Here is a 5,984-nt window from a genome sequence, read left to right on the forward strand (position 1 = left end):
TTGTTAATTTTTTAAATTAGTTTTTTAGAAATAGGGGTCTCATTTTGTCACCCAGGCTGGAGTGCAGTGGCTCCACCATAGCTCCCTGAAGCCTCAAATTCCTGGGCTCAAGTGATCCACACACCTGAGCCTCCTGAGTAGCTGTGACCACACACCACCACACCCAACTTGTTTTCTTCTTTGAGATGAAGTCTCACTCTGTGGCCCAGGCTGGAGTACAGTGGCACGATCTCAGCTCATTGCAAACTCCGCCTCCCAGGTTAATGCAATTCTCCTGCCTCAGCACTCTGCGTAGGTGGAATTATAGGCACCCGCCACCATACCCAGCTAATTTTCATATTTTTAGTAGAGATGGGCTTTCACCATGTCGGTCAGTCTGGTCTGGAACTCCTGACCCCAAGTGATCTGCCTGCCACAGCCTCCCCAAGTGCTGGGATTGCAGATGTGTGCCATCGCACTGTACCTGGCTGATGTCCAGCATTTTTTTTTTTTAGACTGAGTGTTGTTTTGTCACCCAGGCTGGAGTGCAGTGGCACAATCTCAGCTCGCTGCAATCTCTGCCTCCTGGGTTCAAGTGATTCTGCTGCCCAGCCTCCTGAGTAGATGGAATTACAGGCACCTGCCACCACACCCAGCTAATTTTCGTATTTTTGGTAGAGACAGGGTTTCTCCATATTGGCCAGGCTGGTCTTGAACTGACCTAGTGATCCACCCAGCTCAGCCTCCCAAAGTGCTGGGATTCCAGGCGTGAGCCACCACACCTGGTACCTGATTCCTATTCACCGGTCATGGATGGGAGCTATGGAACCTTTCCCCACAATACATGCTGGCCCCATCAGAACATCAGGGTTCAGTCTTCTAAGAGATGTTCCTCTGTTTGTGCTACACACCCAAATAATCCATCTCAGTCCATTGTCAGACAACTTCCAGGAATGACAGTGGCTGTAGTCTAGCTGGAAAAACACTGAAGTAGGAGTCAGCAGACCCTGGGACTCTTTTGACTCAGCCACTAACAACTTAATGTGGCCTTTGGGAGGAAAAAAAAAAAGAAAAAAAAAGCTGGAGCGACCATGTCTGTAATCCCAGCACTTTGGGAGGTTGATGTGGGAGGATTGCTTGAGCCCAGGAGTTTGAGGGCAGCCTGGGCAACATAGCAAGAGCCCATCTCTACAAAAAATTTCAAACAATTTTCCAGGTGTGGCAGTGTCCCCCTGTAGTCCCAGCTACTTGGGAGGCTAAAGTGGGAGGATCGCTTGAGTCCCAGAGGTCAAGACTGCACTCAAGCTTGGGCTTCAAAGTGAGACACTGTCTCAGAAAAAAAAGCTGGAGCTTTTGTTTCACGTTTGTAAAAGGTAAATGATATTATCTCCTTCATGGAGTTACTGTGAGGATGGAAATACAATTATTTCTTTTCCCTCTCTTTTTAGAAATACAACGAGATAGGCATAGTGGCCAGGTGAGGTGGCTCATGCCTGTAATCCCAGCACTTTGGGAGGCCGAGACGGGTGGATCACCTGAGGTCAGGAGTTCAAGACCAGCCTGGCCAACATGGTGAAACCCTGACTCCACTAAAACTACAAAAATTAGCCCAGCGTGGTGGCACGCGCCTACAATCTCATCTGCTCGGGAAGCTGAGGCAGGAGAATTGCTTGAACATGGGAGGTGGAGGTTGTAGTGAGCCGAGATCATCCCACTGCACTCCAGCCTGGGAGACAGAGCAAGGCTCCATCTCAAAAACAAAAAAACAAAACCCTGTGTGGTGGCTCATCCCTGTAATCTCGGCACTTTGGGAGGCCGAGTTGAATGGATCACCTGAGGTCAGGAGTTCAAGACCAGCCTGACCAACATGCAGAAACCCCACCTCTACTAGAAATACAAAATTAGTCAAGCATGGTGGCATGTGCCTGTAATCCCAGCTACTTGGGAGGCTGAGGCAGGAGAATTGCTTCAACCTGGGAAGCAGAGGTTGCAGTGAGCCGAGATTGCACTCCAGCATGGACAATGAGAAGGAAACTCCGTCTCAAAAATAATAATAATAATTAGATAGGCATAGGCCCAGCGCATCGGTGGGATTCGAGCCCCTGCACCTCGGGCCGGGGAGACACTTGGAGAGAAAAGCTGGGTCCCAGGTTTCGAGGCCTCGGGAGACCCAAACCTGTCCTGCGGGCCGGATGGGGAAAGCGGTGCCCCGAGGCTCCCCCCAGGGTCCCGGGAACAAAGGCTGAGTGTTTGCTCTGTGGCTGAAGGGAAAACGCCCCCCCCCACCCCCGCAGTCCTGTCACCGCGGGGGCAGAGGTGCGCTCCTCCCCAGCGCAGTTTCCTGGTTCTCTGGCCAAGCCCTTTGACCTCCGAAGTAGACCCTCGTTAGGGGGGAGCCAGGGGACAGCACGAGGTCCCCGTGGGCTGTCTGCCAGCCCTGGGCGCCATGTCCTGAGCAGCTCTGCTGTCAGTTACTTAAACATGCGTGTGGCACTTTCTGGCTGCCAGGCGCTCAGCAGCATGCAGATAACCCAAACGGTTCCTTACAACAGCCTGTGAGGGAGGGTCAGCCTCACGGAGTCGCCTGCTGGAGGGAGGTGCTGCTGGGGTGGGGTTGGGTGTGGCTGCTGCGTGCCAGGAGTGGCGGCCCCGCCTAGGGCGCCTCCATCTGGAAGCTCCGGCCAGTCACAGTGCAGTCCACAGGTTCCAGATGGGGCTGTGGGGGCAGAGAGAGGGCGGGAAGGCTCCCGGGGGTCAAATTAAGAGAAGGCGCCTGTTCCGGGGACCCCAGGGCGAGCTTTCCAGGCAGATGGAAGCCCTGGGCCGGTTGTCATGGGGGTGTCGGAGTCTCTAGCCGGAGTTACTGGGGCAGGGAGGTCGGAAACAGAGGCCAACCGGCTTGAGCCTCCGCCTACTGAGAGCCACGGGGAGGGGCAGGAGTCCGCTGTCAGCGGCCTGAGACCCCAGACCTTCCACCGCCGGCAATTGCAGGAGCCTCCTCCCTGGTCTCTGCCCTCACTTACAGAGGCGCCAGCCGCCCCTGCGCCCCAGCAGAAGCTGGGCTCTTACAGAGCAGCCCCCCAACGCCGCCCCACGCCCCAGCGCTCGCCTCTCCAGGCACCGTCCCGGCTCCGGGCCCTCGCGCTGCCGGTTCTGTTCTGCATTCCCTCTGCCCTGTGAGGCAGACCTCTGCTGTCTTCACTGCATTATTTCCCCAGACTCAGCCAGCATCGAAGGTGTGCCGTGTCCTAGGACCCTTGCAGCTGGCATGCAGGGAGGAGTGTGAGGCTCCCTGTCCCTCCTCAGACTCTCAGGATTCAAAAGAGCCACGCTTTTTTGTCCTTGCCCTGCTGGGCCAAAGGACGCCCTGCCTTCTTTTCTCTCTGGGGTAGACACCCTGAGCTTTTGCTGTGCACCTGCTGCGTAGAACAGGGAGCCGCCCTCGCCCCTGCCCTCCGTAGCTGACTCCGGCTTCCCTGGCCACCCTCAGCTCAGCAGGGCCCCGGGAGCCCCAGTGCCATGTGACACCTTCCATAAGTGTGGAATTCAGGAGAATGTGCCTTTGATCCCTGAGTCACCATGCGGCTGGCATGTGCCCTGGCATGAGAGTCAGTGCCGGGCAGGAGCGAGCATGAAGACACCTCCGCTGTGCCCCTGCTTTCGCCCTTTCCTGACTTCTCTGGCCAGCTCTAAGGTTGAAATAAGTCCTGCCTGTTTTAACAGATGTTTATTAAACATCTGCCCTGGCCAGGTTCTGAGCAGCCTCCAGGGTTTCTGTCCTGAACACGATAGGCCCCTCCTGGTGCTGGCGGGTGGGGGGGGGGAGATTAAGTCCAGTGTCCCGCAGGTGACTGCATAATTCCACATGGGACAAGAGGGAAAAAGAGCAGACCTTCCCTTTTATTTTTATTTATTTATTTATTTTCTTTTTATCAATTGAAACAGAGTCTCGCTCTGTCGCCAGGCTGGAGTGCAGTGGCACGATCCCGGCTCATTGCAACTTCCATTTTCCGGTTTCAAGCAACTCTCCTGCCTCAGGCTCCCGCGTAGCTGGATTACAGGCATGCGTCGCCATGCCCGGCTAAACAGACCCTTCCTTTTGTGAGAGGGACGCCAGTGTGGACAGCCGGGATGGGAGATGAAACTGAGCGGAAGTGACAGTCACTTTGCTGCCCGGCACGTTGTCTCACACGTGTAATCTCGGCACTTTGGGAGACTGAGGCTGGGGAGTCGCTCCAGCCCGGGAGTTTATAACCGGCGTGGTCAGCATGAGACCCCTGTCTCTACTTTTAAAAATAAAAATAAGATATTTTGGGCAGAGAGAAGTGCCTGTGCAAAGGCCCTGAGGTGAGTGTTTGCCAGGTTTGTTCAAGGAGCAGAGGGGAGGGTGTGAGGGGGAGAGGGCCTGGGGAGTTCGTGCTCATCTGAGGGCTATAGGAAAGGGGTGACACTTGGGTCTCCCACGTGCTGTGAGAAAAGCTCTTCCTTGCTGTCGGTGGGAGGCCTCGAGGCAAGGAAGGTGTGGGGGCCTCACGGCCCAGCTGGTTGGAGAACGTCACAGCTCCAAGGCCCTTCTCCCCCTCCAGCCTCCCTGCCCTTCACTGTCCTGTCACTGGTGAACACCCCGCATAAGCGAGGATTTTACTGCGGGGATGACTCCATCTGGTACCCCTACCGTCCAGACACTATCACCCATGGGCTCATGGCCGGGGTCACCAACACAGCCACCATCATCCTTGTAAGGCAGGAGGGGTTCAGAGGGACAGGGAGGGGGGCGGGATGGGGTACAGCCTTACCCTGGGTTCCTGATGGGGGTGGCCTGGAGGTCTGTGGGGGGCTGGTGGACACAGCCTTGCCCCGAGTGGTACTTGTGGGTAATAGGACCCCCCTTTTGTTTTTTGACATGGAGTTTCACTCTTGTTGCCCAGGCTGGAGTGCAATGGCAGGGTCTCAGCTCACTGTAACGTCCGCCTCCTGACTTCAAGTGATTCTCTTGCCTCATTCTCCCCAGCAGCTGGGACTCCAGGTGTGCGTCATCACACCTGGCTAGTTCGGTATTTTTAGTAGAGACAGGTTTCACCATGTTGGTCAGGCTGGTCTTGAACGCCCGACCTCATGTGATCTGCCTGCCTCAGCCTCCCAAAGTGCTGGGATGGCAGGCGTGAGCCACCGAGCCCGGCTAGGGCCGTTTTAGAGTCCCCAGCTCTGCAGCAGCCTTGGGAAGGCCTGTGGGGAGGACTGAGGCCCAGTGAGGGCCCACGGGCTGACCGGGGCCCCCGCTGTTCGCTGCGGCTGCCCCATGCACAGGTCTCGGCAGGAGAAGCCTACCTGGTGCACACAGACTGGCTCTATTCCTGCTCCGACTTCAACAACTACATGGCTGCCCTGTACAAGGTGCTGGGGACCTTCCTGTTCAGGGCGGCCGTGAGCCAGTCTCTGACGGACCTGGCCAAGTACACAATCGGCCGCCTGCACCCCAACTTCCTGGCCGTCTGTGACCCCCGAGTGGAGCCGGGTCAACTGCTCCTTCCACGTGCAGCTGGAGAGGGTGTGCAGGAGAAATGCTGCTGACGTCACCGAGGCCAGGTGGGTGTGGACGAGCAGCCTTCACTCTGGGGGGCAGTGGGAGCTGAAAAAGCCCCAGAAGCCAGATGGTGAGGAGCCAGCAGGCAGGTAGTCAGGCAGGAGCGAGGCCTCAGGGCTCCAGGTGCCCCACAGACAGCAGGAGGCTGGGGGGAGGATGCTCTGTCTGCCCCGAGTCTCAGCCCTGCCTTCTTCTGCACTGTCTTCTTCTTTTTTTTTTTTTAAAAGATGGGGTTTCACCATGATGGCCAGGCTGGTCTTGAACTCCTGACCACAGCTGATCCACTCACCTCGACCTCCCAAAGTGCTAGGATTACAGGCGTGAGCCACCGCGCCCGGCCATGCGCTGTCTTCTTACCATCTCTACTGATAGGTCCTTAAACGTTTCAACTCATCAATGTCCTTCTTAAAAAATCAAAATA

General features: G+C 56.3%; 1 pseudogene; it reads left to right on the forward strand.

Moving 5' to 3' along the window:
* Positions 1–4,565: 4,565 nt before the first annotated feature.
* Positions 4,566–5,756, forward strand: LOC116547489 (annotated as a pseudogene).
* The last annotated feature ends 228 nt before the right edge of the window (positions 5,757–5,984 follow it).

The sequence above is a fragment of the Sapajus apella genome, unplaced genomic scaffold, assembly GCF_009761245.1.
Source record: "Sapajus apella isolate SASKATOON/1434 unplaced genomic scaffold, GSC_monkey_1.0 scaffold3329, whole genome shotgun sequence".
In the NCBI taxonomy this organism is placed as follows: Eukaryota; Metazoa; Chordata; class Mammalia; order Primates; family Cebidae; genus Sapajus; species Sapajus apella.